The sequence below is a fragment of the Podarcis liolepis genome (genome assembly GCF_965112155.1).
Source record: "Podarcis liolepis genome assembly, chromosome: 8".
In the NCBI taxonomy this organism is placed as follows: domain Eukaryota; kingdom Metazoa; phylum Chordata; class Lepidosauria; order Squamata; family Lacertidae; genus Podarcis; species Podarcis liolepis.
In genome coordinates, this window is record NC_139560.1 from 30,095,064 (window position 1) to 30,111,724 (window position 16,661).

General features: G+C 43.0%; 2 protein-coding genes across 9 annotated transcripts in view; one reads left to right on the forward strand and one right to left on the reverse strand.

Annotated features, from left to right (window-relative positions):
• Window positions 1–16,661, reverse strand: part of LOC310713404 (myelin P2 protein-like) — a 489,621-nt gene that overhangs the window by 212,303 nt on the left and 260,657 nt on the right. The gene's annotated exons all lie outside the window — the stretch shown is intronic.
• Window positions 1–16,661, forward strand: part of PAG1 (phosphoprotein membrane anchor with glycosphingolipid microdomains 1) — a 101,817-nt gene that overhangs the window by 62,491 nt on the left and 22,665 nt on the right. For 3 of the 8 annotated variants that reach the window (XM_083517362.1, XM_083517363.1, XM_083517368.1), the window contains one exon: window positions 15,417–15,500. The exons of 3 other annotated variants lie outside the window; for them this stretch is intronic. The gene's annotated coding sequence lies outside the window, so the exon portion shown is untranslated. The remainder of the gene's footprint in view (window positions 1–15,416; window positions 15,501–16,661) is intronic. 2 more of the 8 variants (XM_083517364.1, XM_083517369.1) reach the window with 1 other exon arrangement.

The following is a 16,661-nucleotide window of genomic DNA, read 5'->3' on the forward strand; positions in this document are numbered from 1 at the left end:
ATTTTTGAATTGTCAAAGCCAATGGGGATTTCTAAGTTGATTTTCAATTCACTATTACAATACGTACAAACACCTGAAACTTCTGCAGTAGTAGTTCTAGGCTGGGTGACTTCAAGTGCTCTAAATAAGAAAGCAAAGAAGGAGTTCAAAAACTTTGGGTTGTTTATTTCAGTGTCTGGTTAGTGAGAACACTCTTGGCTAAGACCCTCTGTCTCCCTACAAGGGCCTAAGATGACCCACACACCATGCTCATTATTATTAATCAATTTGCCATAACCAAAATAAATTTTAAAAAATGTCCAGTAGCACCTTAGAGACCTACTAAGTTTGTTCTGGGTATAAGCTTTTGTGTGCATGCACACTACTTCAGAGCCTCATGAAATGGAAGTCCATCAACCTCACAATTTTTTAATTTATTTTGGTTGTGTCAGACCAACACGGCTACCTATCTGAATCTATGCCATAACCATCACACTTACCCTGGGCTGAAATTCTAGGTAATCCAAAGAAATAACGTATGACCCAAAATGGGTGTGTGTGTGTGTGTCATTGACTTGATTTGTATTCTGAAATTCATTGCCTTTGTATACTAGGTAGGCAGGCACTCTTTGTGTTTAGTTTTAGATGACAGCTTAAAGCATTTATATTTACACAAGCTTACCCAAATTAATGGGCTCTGATCTTTGCCTTTTATGTGCACTGCTTTGAGAATGTTTTTCTTGATTTAGTAGTATAGAAATTGAAGTACAAAACAAATATGCTCAGATTAGTATTGATAGAATTGCAAGACTTGTGTCCCCTGCCCCCCCCCCCATTACTAACAATTAGATTAAATATTTCACTATTCAGGTAATGTGCAAGAGACAGTGTGGGATAGTTGACAGTGTTGGACTTGGATCAGGGAAATCCAAGTTCAGATCAGTGGTCAGTCATATAATTTGCTGAGTGATCTTACATCAATTCCAACATAGCTTCCCTCACATATTTGTTATAAAGATAAGATTGATGGGAGATAAGAGACATGCCACTCTGAGCAACTTGGAAGATAAAAATTAAATAAATACATATTCCAAGATTATGTTAAGACCAAGAACTTTAAGGTGTTTGCTATTAATCTCCTTGTTCCGAAGAAATTAAACTTACAAAGAAAGCGTATGAATGTTTCCTTGAAAGTTCCACTGAGTTCAGTGAGGCATACTCTCTAGTAAATGTGCTTAAAGTTTTATTCATAGGGTGTTCTGGTTTTGCTGTGTTTGTGATTCCATTATACTTTAATGGAATTGCACCTCAGTTGTTGAAACTTATCCAGAGGTTACTGGAATATCTCTATCATCTGGTTAGAATTTCATTACAAAAGAGCAGGAATAGACAAACCTGTCAATTTTCCACTCTTAAATTCAATTGTCCACAGCAGTTTGTAATTTAAAAAAAAACATTATGAAATTTCTCCTAATTCTCTTGTATGTAGTTTTGCCTAATATGCCTATTTTTGCAAAGCCATTTTTACACTTTGCCCTAGAATATACATTTTTATACACAATGTTATACCCATTGCTTGGAAACAGAACTGTATTGCAAAAGTCAAAGAGATACAAATTTCAAAGGATGGCTGTGTTTTTGTCCACCTATTGTTTTGGAAAATATTGAATAGGTAGGTCCACCTTTAAATGAAAACTTAATTGAAAATCTTCCCCATATATAAGTGTTAATAAAGAAAATGGCATCGGGATATATTCCTCCCCCCCTCCCCCCATTAATATATAAATAGAGCAATTTCATTTCTGCCATGCTTCTCAAATTTATTGCCAAGTACATATAACTTGGCTGAAATAACTAAGGGAAATCAGAATGGAGATCTTGCTCTTATTACCCAAGAGAGACACTGCCGTCTGCCTGGGTTTTGATAGCTGTAGTTGTTTGTATTCACTTAATCAAAAACAAGAAATTCCCAGGGAAAAGAAATACCAGGTTTTGTCATTCTCCTTGTAGGAGAAGGGAAGAGTTAAAATTGGTGAACATGGGACAAAAGAAAGATTAGTCTTCTTTGATAAATGTCAGGTTTTTCATACTTACAGCCAGTTTTAAAATGATTGATTGATTTTATTTATTATATTTCTGTGCCTCTTTTCATTCACACAAATTGCAAAGTGGATTACAAACAATAAATAACAATAACATAATAGAACATCACAAATACAACATAAATTCTATAGAATAATTAACAAATTATCAGGAAACAAAGTCTACAAAACACTATTAACAAAACAAATAAGCTAAACAGCACAATTACAATTCACAAAGTACTGCAGCAGTTATAATTTATAAAACAATACAGTGGTACCTCGGGTTAAGTACTTAATTCATTCCAGAGGTCCATTCTTAACCTGAAACTATTCTTAACCTGAAGCACCACTTTAGGTAGTGGGGCCTCCTGCTGCCGCCGCGCCGCCGGAGCGTGATTTCTGTTCTTATCCTGAAGCAAAGTTCTTAACCCGAGGTACTATTTCTGGGTTAGCAGAGTCTGTAACCTGAAGCTTATGTAACCTGAAGCGTATGTAACCCGAGGTACCACTGTATTAACAACATTAACAAAATAGCAACCAAAAAATAAACTAAGCACTATTGAATTCATGCGCACATTCACCCCATCCCCATGACATATGATCTTCTTTTAAATGAACATGATTGTTATTGGGGGGGGGGAGAGCTACACTGAAGTAAAAGGATTGCTTAATGTATGATAATTCTGTGCCCTGGGTTACTCCGATGTCTTATATATCCCAGGGGATAGTAATGTAAAGCAAAGATGGGGGAAAGGGAAACTTTTGAAACATTCCTTCCTCTATTTTACACAATGGAAAGTTTTAAAGGAAGTTTCAGAGAGATCTGATTCTAAAATAACATAAAATTGCACAATTGATGACACAATCTGTAAATTTAGCAGATTTGAAATTCTATTAGTACATCATGTAGGAAATACTGGCATAGATGGAGCAAGGCAGCCTGTATAGTCAAAATGATGCCATCCATGCACAAGAGAGGTATCAGCAGACATGCTAGAGGGGAGTCCCAAGGTTTTCAGGAGTAACAAGCAATTTTAGGATAGGAAAACCCTAAGGTGAGGGGCAATACAGTGGTACCTCAGGTTACAGATGCTTCAGGTTACAGACTCTGCTAACCCAGAAATAGTACCTCGGGTTGAGAACTTTGCTTCAGGATGAGAACAGAAACCATTTGGCGGCAGTGGCGGCGCGGTGGCAGCAGGAGGCCCCATTAGCTAAATTGGTACTTCAGGTTAAGAACAGTTTCAGGTTAAGAATGGACTTCCAGAACGAATTAAGTTCTTAACCCGAGGTATCACTGTACCCAAACCGGCCCAATGTGTACTAAGCATGCTCATTGGGTGTGGAATGACTTTGTGGGGCAGGGGGTGGAGACAGAAAAACAGAGATACAGGGGGAATGAGTTGGAGTATTCTGGAAGAAGGTATGGCTGGCTGGCTGGCTGGCTGGAACTTGAACAGGAACACTTAGCAGTGAGCACTTCATTATGGGTCCCAGGGGTATTATATTAATCTTTAGAAAGGTTGCCAGGAAATATCACTGCAAAACAAATGTGAACCTTCCTTTCCTCTGAGAAACATGATTAGCTTCATGAAAACCCGTTTTGTCCAGTGTAATTCAAGTACAAATTTCAGCTGATAAATTTGGCCAAATTGGAAAGACGGTAAGTTTTGTGATGCAAATAAGTGATCCAGAGGATAAATTCAGGTACATGTAGAAGCGTCCATGAACTCAGCTGAACTTGCACCATTTATTTGCTTGTTGTTGTTTTTTACCCATGGAACAGCTGCTCCCTTATGTGCCGCATGAGCTGCTTTGGAATCTCTCTTGTGCTTCAAAGGTGACTGACAATCTAACATGACACACTGCTGACTTGCGAGGGCCATAGCATCTGCTTTGCATGCAGAATGCCCCAAGTTCAATTCCTGGGCTGAAAAGGACTCTTTTCATGAACCCTGGCAAATCACTACCTGTGCTGGTCCCGTGGGCTAACCAAGAGGCGAGGTCCAGTCTGAGGTCAAAGGTGCAATATGGAGGCAGTCCATAAAAATTGAAGCTGGATGCAGGGCAGGTAGTCGGGTGAGGTCAGGAGCTCCGGCAGGATAGCAGGACAGGGTTCAGGCAGGAACTGTCAACCAACGAAGTTGCTCCTGCAACTTGGGACTGGGGCTAGCTGGCTTTTATCTGCCCCGAGGCACAGGGCGGCCCCGATCCTCAGGTGACTCACCTCTCCTGGCCTGGAGGCGAGCACTCCTGCAGGAACTTAGTTCCCTCCACCTCTCTGCCCTGAGCCTCTGCAGCTCAGGAGAGGCTGGAGGGTTACTGGACCCAGAGGCAACCTTAGCTTCCTCTGCCGGGGCTGAGAGTGGAGCACCTGCAGGCAATGGGTCCTCCATCACCTCAGGAGCCCGAGCAGACTCAACTGGTGCCTGCACCTGAGGATCCAGCACAGGTGAGGACCCTTCAGACTCATGCCCCAGCCCCGGCTCAGCTGGTTCTGGAGGCAGGGAATCCTGTGCAGGCTGGGATTCTTCAGGTTCAGCATCCGAATCCCAGGCCATCACACTACCAGTTAGTGCACACAGTACACAGCTTGATGGACTAATCTTCTGACTTGGCATAAGACAGGTTCTCATGTTTCTATGATTTGATGAAAGGAAACACAGCGGTGTAGCTAGCCACTCGGGTGCCGGGTGCAGCGTGTGCATCCTGCAGCCGGGGTGGGGTGAGCTGCCCATGGGGGCAGGGCGCGCTGAGTGGAGCCTCCCCCTAAGCTGTAGGGCAGCTGAGGGAGAGGTGGAGGGCAGATGTACCGTATTTTTCACCCCATAAGACGCACTTTTTCCCCTCCAAAAATGAAGGGGAAATCGGGGTGCGTCTTATGGGGCGAATGCCTGCAAGCCTCGCGCGCCCGGCAGGAGGTCCCACCGGGTGCGCGAGGCTTGGGGCGGCAGCCTGTCGCCCGAAGCACGGGGGACCTCCTGCCGGGTGCGGGAGGCTTGGGGCGGCAGCGGACTGCTTGCCGGCATGCAGAAGCTTGGGGCGCGCTGACCTCAGCACGCCCCAAGCTTCTAGGTGCGCGCAAGCAGTCCGCTGCCGCCCCAAGCCTTGCGCACCCGGCGGGACCTCCTGCCGGGTGCGGGAGGCTTGGGGCGGCAGCGGACTGCTTGCCAGCATGCAGAAGCTTGGGGCGCGCTGACCTCAGCACGCCCCAAGCTTCTGGATTAGCGCAGGGGTCCGCTAGCCCTGGGAGAGGCGCCTGGCTCTCCCACGCTAGCGGAGACCTTGCCAGCATGCAGAAGCTTGGGGCGCGCTGAGCTCCGCACGCCCCAAGCTCCTGGTGTAGCGCAGCGCACCTGGGGGGGAAATAAAAATTTTTTCCTTTATTTCCCCCCCTAAAATCTAGGTGCGTCTTATGGGCCGGTGCGTCTTATGGGGCGAAAAATACGGTAAGTCCCACACTGCCGTTTTAGGCAGTGCGGAGCCTGCAGACGCCCAAGCCACCACATCACTCCCAGGAGAGACACGTGGTTCAGGCACACTGCAGGTCCCACAGTAAGTCCCGGCCTCTGCAGTGTGGTGCCCAGTGCCAGCCGCATTTTGTTACATTTGTTGAATGAACTAAAAGGTTTCGTGAGCCCATTTTTTAAAAAAAACCCCTCACATTTTTGTCATTTTGTCAGCCCCCTCAGGGATGACACCCGGGGTGGACCACACCCCTTCCTCCGCCACTGAGGAAACTTGCCAATTTACTCACAGGGTCTTCTGTGAGTAAGGCTTCTCATTTTGCAGTAAATAAATTACTTTACAATCTCCTGTTCAAGAAAGAGATGCTGCTCAGTAGTGATGCAGGAAAGGTCCCCCCCCCCAATCTTTTGACTACTCTTTCTTGTTTTGTTGCGGTCCAGAAACAATTGCACATGTTTAAACTCTATTACGATCACTGTGACTTAAGTGTATTGGATGGACTGTACTGTGTGTTTAAGAAGATTAATGGAAGATATTCCGTTCAGAAATTACGATAGAGGGTTTTGGGTTTTTTAAAAAAATGCAGCTGAAAGCAGGAAGGGTGGAGGAAGGTAGAAGTAGCAGCAAAATAACCACAAACAGATGTGAAGCCATCACCCTGCATATTTTGCACACAGTTAAATGATGTGTGTTACATGAGTCACATTGTAAGCTACTTGACAATAAGCAGACAGTCTTTATTATTTATTTTTGTTGTGTGTGCAGATATAGTTAATTACAAAGTCAGGGCATAGAACAGTTGGGGAGCTTTAAAAATAAATAAATAATAAAGCCACAAACAGAGACTCTAAAAGGATAATCCTCTTATTCCTGTGAGTTGCTTTTATTATACGTTACAGTGGAATAATAGAAATGGGATGGCAATCTGTCTAGATATTTGCTCTTGGAAGACTTAAAAACACTGTTGGTATTTTTACAGAGGCCTTTGACAGTGTTGTTTGGATTACTAACCACACAGAAGTATTCTAAAGGCAGGAATCAAGTGTGCATTTTATATTTATTTTGTCCAGCGTTAGGAGTACTGCTAGACTTCATTTAAATTCATAATCCATTTTATGCATGTCTGAGGCTCAAGACGTGGTAATGGGAGGTCTAGACAGGGATTTAACAATATTTTGAATAACTGGCAGCATAGTTATAAGTGAAGAGATCTCTCTTTCTAAAATATCCCTACTTCAAAGACATTCTTCAATACACAGATCACAATAATGGTGAGATTTACAACAACAGAAGTATGGTTGTTATCTGTGAGGTTATTTAGGGATACGCAGAAACCTCTAGCTAAAGCAGCTGCCAGTGCCTCAGGCTTTGAAGTTAGTGCTTTGGGTTTGCTCATCCTGAAAAAGCAGCATTCGGAAGGCTGCTAGCTATCTCATGCAAGTATACAGGGCTGAGGTTTCTTAGGGTGAATGTTATCCGGCAGAAACTTTACTGTGGGTCTCCTAGTGCCTTAGGAGTGCCTTAGTTCTAAGATCCTAATCCTGAAGTAAGGCACTCTGAATGAAGGCCTTTGACTATATGTTTTTGCTAATGGATGTGGATCAGTGGAGAGTGTTTGCTTCAGAGCTCCAATGATGGAATTCAAACCCCGTAACAGCTATGACTGCAAGGCAGGTTCGCTTCCCTTTTCACCCACTCCACAAATTGATTTATTCATATGACTGTGGATAGTAAAGCACTTTGCATGCAGGAATTCTATTAAAGTCAGACCATTGGGCCATCTAGTCATAGCTGTCAATATTTCCCTTTTTTAAAGGGAAATTCCCTTATTCCGAATAGGATTCCTTGCCAGAAAAGGGAAAAGTTGACAGCTATGCATCTAGGTCAGAATTGTCTACACTGACTGGCAGTGGCTCTTCAGGGTTTTTCGGGTAAGCGTTTTCCCAGCCCTTCCTTGAGATCGCTTTCTGGGGATCTTGCAAGGCAAATACTCTACCACTGAGCTGTGACCCTTTCCAATATAATGGATCCATGTTTGTAAGCTTGGGTGTTCACTTTCGCCTTCAGAATGGTTTTACTGCTCTTGGTGGGAAAGGTACTCTCAAGTGGTGAAGAGTCCAATAGCCTGATTTGGTCCATCTACAACTTTTTCATCTAAGAAGCCCCACAAGTGCTTCTTCCCCATGGGAACTCCTGAGGAGAAAAGCACAGCAAATTGCATGATGACTTAAGTGTTCACGAGCCATTAAGCCAGTCCTTGTACCTGATTACAACTTCCCCAGTTGACAAGCTGCTGCTGTGTATTACGTTCTGCTAAACAAAAAGGTTGCTTGGCAACCAGGTTGCTCTAATCTTAGTGCAAGTTACTTGCGTGTGCTGCAGTCTTTGGCCAGTTTTGCAGCACTTGTAAAACTGCAAGCATTGGGGTGAAACATATATAGTTGGGTATATAACCAGTCCGAGTTGATGGGGCTGTCAGTGGCCTGTTGTGTCTCATCATTGCACAATGAGACCAGAACCTGAGCAGAATCGCCAATTCTAACCACTAGAAAACCCCTTAGAGCCTTCAGGAATCCATCAGATTCCATTTGTTTCCAGGACTACCTGAATTCCCTACCACCATCTGCAGAGGTGAGTTGTTGTTTTGAGTCCAAAGCTCACCAGAAACTGGTATGTCATAGAACTGAATCAAAGAACTATACAGTTGAAGGCCTCCCAGGGCTTATCTAGTCCAACACTCTGCAATGCAGGAATCTCAGCTAAAGAATCCCTGACAAAGGACCATCTGACCTCTGTTTAAAAGCCTCCAAGGAAGCGAACTGGATTGTACAACTCTTCCATCCACCCCCACCCCCCATCAGAACACCCGTCTCTGCTCTTGGAACAAAGATGAAAGCCTGGGTATGGCTTGCTGAATGTGGTGGACCAATAACCACTCGAGTTAGCCCCATGGAAACCATGATGTCCCAAGCCAACCCTTCAGAGAGGCTCAGCATGAACATGGAAATCATCCAATTCCTGGGTGACCTTCCTGGGGTGCAAGCCTGGGCAGTATGTATGGAAATCCTAGGCTGCCCGCCCCAGACAACAAGACCTCCTCTTAGCCTTGCTGAAGAGGTCCAAAGGAAAACAGAGCAATACATTTGGCACCAGCTGTCTTAGGGATTCCGCTCTGGATTTGTGCAAGGTTTCCTCCTTAGCCTTTCCTTCTGCAGAAGATATCTCACAAGGCAGCAGAGGTTTAGGATCAAAAACCTAGCAGGAAACTGAATGTTTCCTGACACTGAATCAAGCCATTGGTTCACCTAGCTTAGCATTGTCTACATTGGCTGGTAATGGCACTCCAGGGTTTCAGACAGGATTCTTTCCCAGCCCTACCTAGAGATGCCTGGGACTGAACTTGGGACCTTCTGCATGCAAAGCAGCTGTTCTACCGCTGTGCTACATCCCTTCCCCTTAGGAAAGCCTGCCTTAGCATTATTCCTGGCAGAGTCTTCCTGACTGAGTTTCCCACATTCTGTAGCACCTACAAATAATAGCAATCATTTATTATTTATATCTGGGTTGCCCCAGCCACTCTGGGTGGCTTCCAGCATAATATAAAAACACAAAGAGACATCAAACATTTAAAACTTCCCTATACAGGGCTGCCTTCAGATGTCTTCTAAGTGTATTTATCTGTTTTACATCTGACTGGAGGGTGTTCCACAGGGCAGGCTCCACTACCGAGAAGACCCTCACTGCCTGGTTCCCTGTAACTTCACTTCTCACAGGGAACCTCCAGAAGGCCCTCGGAGGTGGACCTCAATGTCCAGGCTCAATAATGGGGTTGAATACGCTTCTTCAGGTATACAGGGTTGACGCCGTTTAGGGCTTTAAAGGTCAGCACTGACACTTTGAATTGTGCTCAGAAACGTACTGGGAGCCAGTGTAGATCCTTTAGGACTGGTGTCATATGGTTCCAGCGGTCACTCCCAGCCAGCAGTCTAGCAGCCACATTCTAGATTAGTTGTAGTTTCTGAGTCACCTTAAAAGGTAGCCCTATGTAGAACACATTACAGTAGTCCAAAGATGGGTGCAGCGATGTAGCAAGAGCTAGATGAGCATCTGAGGCAGATTTGACTCTGACAAGAAGTCAGCATGATTCTTCCTGAGTAATAGACGTTTGGCAAAGGGTTTCTCAGAAAGCAGATTTCTTGTCACTCAGTATTTGGAACAGGAACATTGTGTGGCTGCCAAGTTCTTCCCAGCTTTCTTCAGCAGGCTGAAACGGACTAGGAGTGACAAATTCAGGGTTGACCTCACCACGATGCAATGTGAAGCAGTCTACCTCAGGTGGCAAATTCTAAGCAATATGTGTGTGTTTTTTCTTTATATGGGATGTATGTGGGTGTAATTTGTAAAAAGAATTCCAGTCTAGAGCAGAGGAGTGCAATTTATTAATTTATTAATTTTTTCTTTTCTTTTCTTTTCTTTTCTTTTCTTTATTGATTGATTGATTGATTGAGGTGTTAAAAATAGAAAAGAAAACCCTTCAGGACCCACCTCTAATCCCAGTTTCATGTGTGCAACTAGTGTTGTCTCTGTTTCAACCTTCTCATTCAGATCCAAAAAAAGATGCAGTCTTTTATTCTCCCAGCAAAATCATGGTGAACCTTAATTAGTCAGTATTTATACAGCAGCATGTAAATATAAAATGCTTTTGACATCTCAATTATTATAATTACCATGTGAAATTTGTTTGAAGCTCAGATTTGGAAAAGAGCAAAGCTTTCAAACTGCATTTTCCTTGAAATGACTTGTGAGTTCAGAGCTTATCTCTTTTCTCCCTTGAAAATAGAAAATGTTAAGTTTCTGCCACCCTGCCCCGGAAAGGTCAAATCCAACTGTTTGGAGGAGTTCCTCCCCCCCTCCCAAAAAAATCTTGAGTTCTGTGGGTGTGTTTAGTCACAGTGGGTAAATCTGCAAGCGAAGCAGGACACACAGACTCTGAGATCGATTCTGCCTGTTCAGCAGATGGCTTGACACAATATGCTGCACTGCACGCCTGCTGAGTCCTAAAGGCAAATGTGCCATAAGTAACCTTGCCATAAGCCTGTTAATGCAAAGGCAATTTTCTATTTTAAACTCTGTAAAGCTCCCCCTTTGTTTGCCGCCTGTCTGTTTACAGAAGCTGCTGTACAAGAGCATAGCAGATTGTTTGCTCTAATAATACGACTAAGCCCTAAGGTCAAACTGCACTTCCATTTATCCCGCACAAAATAGTGATACTTGTTGCTTATCACATGACGAGTGTGCTGAGTTGTACTGAAAATGTCTGAAAGCAGCACATGAACACTCAGGCAGATGGGGGGGGAGAGACTATTGCCTGCCTTTTATTACAGGATGGGTTTGTGTGCCACTTAATGGCACAAGAGGCTTCTAAGTGGGTTAACAAAATAAAAAGTCAGTTACACAAAGATTAAAACAGAAACATCCACAATTAAAACACTGCGAACAAGTCATGTCTCCAGGCATCAGCAGAAGCAACTAGTGATTTAGTCCTGAGCATCTTTGACATACAGTTCAGGTTGCTGGACTGCTTTAGATAGCTAAAGTCACTACAGTGGAGCCAGCTTGCCATCCAATTAAAATACTTCAAGAGAAGCAAATGTACCATAAAGGTACATTTGCAAGTACCATAAAGTAAAATGGCCATGAAACTAATCACGGCAGACAGAAGGATATTTTAACTGTCAAGATGATGTTTGAAGTGTCGCTTGCAAAATGACAAGTAGTGTTCCAGCTATATAGTGTGACTGTGGATTCCAAGCCTTGCATGCACATTTTTTTAATAAAGATGAGCCAAATTTCTGTAAGTTTTCGGTTGCATCTCAAACTATGGGCAGGATCTTCTGCTAGCAGGTTATGCGAGTTGCGATACACTTGGGACGGTGTCCTCTAACTTTTGTCAAAATATTGGGTACTAGGCAGTCGAAAGAGATCTATATAATGCAAGCTGTGCACTCCCTGAGCTAGTCTAAAAGGACCAAGCTTGGTAGAGCTTCTCAACCATACTGAGAAAAGGTTAACATAAGAAGGTAAGACCATAATAAGAACAGCCTGCTGAATCAGGCCAGTGGCTCATCTCATCCATCATTCTGTTTTCACAGTAGCCAATCAGACACCCTTGTGAAGTCTGCAAGCAGGACATGAGCTAAGCAGCACTCTGCTCACCTATGATTCAGCAACTGGTATAGTGGAGGTAGAACACAGCCACTGTGCCTAGTAGTTCAAGTAGTTCTTTATACATTCTGTGTAAACCAGCATCTTCCAGGGCATCTAGCTATGGGTACGGACAGGATTTCTAATAGTGTCTTGCAGAACCCTGCTCATCCTGTTCTGAAGGAACATCTGCCACTTATCAAGCTCTGTGTTCCCCTTCCTTATTTTTTAAAAATGCAGTGCTTATTTTTGGCTAGCTTACTTGAAAAGTTGGAATATGTAGAAATTTAGCCAGTCTGAACAGAGAAGAACTGAGGGCCTTAGCAATGATGAGTTTGAAACCTGAGTATTAACTGGCTGCAGCTACCCAAGTCAGGGGGCTATCATGTCTTGAGTGTTTATAACATTTGCTCATGCTTATTCCTTTTTCCTCCCTCAAGTTTTGTGGGGATCTCTCTTAAACGTTTGATTGCAAAATTCAAGACCCTTCTCATCTTGGGCCATGTGAGTCTGACTGAGCTAGCATATGATATATTACTTGGTGATGTGCATATAGTTATCAGGAGACCTTATCCAAACAGAAGTCTTAAGTGCAGTTCCATGTAAGATTCGATCAGCTTCTAAGAAAGTATGACAGGATATGTGTGTGGCTGCTATTTTGGGTTTATCAGATTTGGAAACTCACTTGCCATGCAAAATGTTATGAAAAGTCTCTCCATGCCCCCTCTTCATAATTATTAAGAAAAGTAACCCAGTTATGTTTGGAAGGAGTGATGCTTTAGCTGTGAAGATTTCCAATATTATATTAGTAACAGATTATTAGATTTTATAATTATATTTATCCTGCCAGATTAAAGGGAAAGGAAACCTACTACAGTGGTACCTCGCAAGACGAATGCCTCGCAAGACGGAAAACTCGCAAGACGAAAGGGTTTTTGGTTTTTTGAGTTGCTTCGCAAGACAAATTTCCCTATGGGCTTGCTTCCTTTTTCTTAAAACCGTTAATACAGTTGCGACTTGACTTCGAGGAGTAACTCATAGCACGCGGTGTGGTAGCCTTTTTTGAGGTTTTTGAAGACTTTGGTAATTTTTGAAGCTTTTCCAAAACTTTTCCGAAACCGTGCTTCGCAAGACGAAAAAATCGCAAGACAAAAAAACTCGCGGAATGAATTAATTTCGTCTTGCGAGGCACCACTGTAATTTAAAATGGTTCTCCCAGGGTCATGGGATAACTCTCATTGCTTCAATGCCTTGGACAGAATGTGTGATTTTATATTTCTGTTTGTGCAAGAGAAAGGAAGGCCAGTAAACTGAACATAGTGCAGATTTAAACAGTTTAACACAAATTCAGTTTGTGTTTTATTTATTATAAATGGGTGTTCCAGAAGAAAAACAAGTCATAATGTACCTGTGGCATGCATATGCTAGCGGAAAGCAATGTGTTTCAAAATGCATCTGGAAGAATACCTGAAGTGATTGTAAACTGCTGCTTTCAGTTGTGCTGAGTTCATAAGAATTGAAATCTTCAGTTGTTTGTTTTTCTAAGTATTGGAATACTTAAACCCAGCCATTCTGGCCAACTATCCGGGATGATTGAAGCTGTAGTCCAGCAACATATGGAGGGATTAAATGCAATTTTCTGAGTCTTTTGTTTCTTTAAATTCCATCTGTTTGTAATTCAGATGTTGTTGTTCAACATATTTATAAACGACTTTGATGAAGGAATTGAGGGGATGCTCATCACATTTGCAGAAGACACCAAAGTGGGAGGGATAGCTAATGCCACTAAAGACAGAATCGGGATTCAAGAAGACCTTAACAGATTGGAGAATTCTGCCCAAACTAACAAAATGAGTTTAAATAGGGACAAATGTAAGGTTCTACACTTAGGCAGGAAGAACTAGATGCACAAATATAAGATGGAGGACACCTGATTTACTAGTAGTACATGTGAAAAGGATCTAGGGGTCTTAGTGGACCATAAGCTTAACATGAGTCAACAGTGTGATGCAGCAGCAAAAAAAGCTAATGCTATTCTAGGCTGCATCAACAGAAGTATAGTCTCCAGATCAGTACAGTGGTACCTCGGGTTAAGAACTTAATTCGTTCCCGAGGTCCGTTCTTAACCTGAAACTGTTCTTAACCTGAAGCACCACTTTAGCTAATGGTGCCTCCCGCTGCCGCTGCGCCCCTGCTGCACGATTTCTATTCTCATTCTGAAGCAAAGTCCTTAACCCGAGGTACTATTTCTGGGTTAGCGGAGTCTGTAACCTGAGGTACCACTGTAATAGTAATAGTACCACTCTGTTCTGCCTTGGCCAGACTACACCTGGAATACTATATCCAATTCTGGGCACCATAACTTAAGAAGCATGTTGACAAGATGGAATGTGTGCAGAGGAGGGCAACTAAGGTGATAAAGGGTCTGGAAACCAAACCTTATGAAGAGCAGTTGAAGGAGCAGTGTATGTTAAGCCTAGAATATCCATCTTCAAATATCTCAAGGGCTGTCACATGGAAGAGTGAACAAGCATGTTTTTTCCTGAGCTGGAGGGGGGGACTTGAACCAATGGCTTCAAGTTACAAGAAAGGAGTTTCCGACTAAACATCAGGAAGAACTTTCCGACAGTAAGAGCTGTCAGTAAGAGCTCTCCTTCCTTGGAGGCTTTTAAGCAGTGGTTGCATGGCCATCTGTCATAGGTGCTTTAGCTGCGATTCCTGCATAGGGGTTGGACTAAATGACCCTCAGGGTCCCTTCCAACTCTACAATTCTATTATTATTCTAAGACCCCTGGTGTGGTGAGCATGGTTTCAGTTCTGCTCATATACAGACACTTTCCGCAAAAGTATTCTACAGCTTAAGGAAGCTACAGGTATTACTCAGTTTCCTCTAGGAAACTGCCCAAGACTATGCTGTGCCTACTGGCATGAGATGTCCCAAGGGGGAATGGGGAAATTGGTCAGAGAAACAGGTGCAATCTTGAGAATGGATGGCATCTGTAATCAAGATGAAGTGAAAAATATTGTCAAGGACAGCAAGGGCTGGAGCACTGACACATTAAAAGCCTTTTCAACTGCTTTAATTAGCAAGGTAAAATTATGTACAGTCAAAGTGCTTCTGCAAACAACATTTTTAAAATTGAATTAGCTCTGCCTCTCCTGGAACTGTCAGCTGTCACAAATTTATGGTGTCACAACTGAAAAACGCATTTCATGAAGAGAGCTTTAATTTCTGGGCTTTTTTATTGCTTCTCCACACATACATCAAGCTAAAAAGCTATCAGGGTGCATTTTCCCTGCCTAAGTGGCCCTGGCCTTACACCATGTGTCAAAAAATAAGTAAATGTAAGGGTAAAAAAAAAAAATGCTTCCAAATTTGTTCTGCTTTTATGACTGGTTTGGTTGCCGGACTCCAGAATACAGTTCACCCTCTTGCTAGGAAATCAATCCTCAGCTGTTTCTTTTCTTTTTCTTGTTTGAAACCATTTTAATTGAAATTTTGCCATATACTGCTTGCAGATACATTTTGGAATTACATCACTCCAATAAAAACAAACTAATAAATAAATAAAAATAGTACATCAAAAGCCATTGCACACAAATTCACAGACAAAGTACATGACATATATACACAATAATTTTAACATTGCATATGTTTTTCTCTCTCTCTCTCTTTGACAGGCAGATGCCAAAGCTCACATATTCCAAGCTCGGATCACCCTTTTCTAATCCTGGTGGAGGTCTAAACAATTGAATTCTTTAAGTGTAAGTGATCATGGATGTATATTATATCCAGGAAACCATTGAGAATTTGGAACTAGGGGAGGCAGGGATTGCATCAGTAAGCTCTTAATGCATAAGCACTGTAATTACATTCCTGAAACTCGAATGTGTGTGTGTGTGTGTGTGAGAGAGAGAGAGAGAGAGAGAGAATGATATACCATAATTAGGCAATAATGTATGCTGTGGTCATTTATTAGGTAAGGCTGCATTCCCTAAGTATCACACTATAGACATTAATTAAGTAGTTAGTGAAGCCCATAGGAAACAACACATCGCCTTATTACTATTCATGAACACTTCCGTGATGCCTCTGCTATCAATATTTAGGTTCCCTTGGCATGCAAGATAGGTGCTCTGCAATTTGAACTACTGTTCCATTTAATTTCCATCTGAAGGGTGGCTAACTCAGGCTGCAATCCAAGTTCGCCTTATGCCAGGCTGTGGGGGGTTTCGATTGTGTGGGCACATCCCTCCACTCGCTTTGCAGCCTCCTCTTGGCTGCTGTCAGAGTAACACTTGCATCCCTCTGCTGGGATGTAGACCCCCCCTTCCACCCACCAAATGGGGCATACCTGCCAGCAGAGCCTGATGAAAGTTCCCAAATTAGGTTAGTCCAAGGGCTGAGCTGACCAATGGTGTTCTGGATCCTGAGGTGCTCTCACAGCCATCACCAGGCCTGAGTGGGGCTCAATTATTTATTTCCTTATTTAAACTGCAGGTGTCCCAGCGATTGGTCCCAGTCTGCCTGCCTCCAACTTTCTGCAACCACCTTTGTGGGTGGGTGGGCTGCAAACGGGATGGTAGCTCTGCTGCTTCAGAGAGCCTCAGTGGGGGCAGCAAGCAGTTTGGATTTTTCTGTCTACAGCTTTGCAGGTCAATAGGTTTGAAGTCATGATGAGCTCAGGATGAAACATAAGGTCTAGTTTTCAGAGCACAGGACACCTTGCGTGGACCCATTGCCTTTCATTTCTGTGTTGAAATATGGTCACAAAAAGTTTCTTTTTATTTGGCAAAAAGCCATAGACACCTTCATCAGAAAACTCTCTTTAAGCAATGTGTGTAATAAAATGCAGGTTACGATCTGCACAACCTTATATATATTCTGTCTGGGTAGGGTGGCTGAAATCTCTCCCAGAACATCTC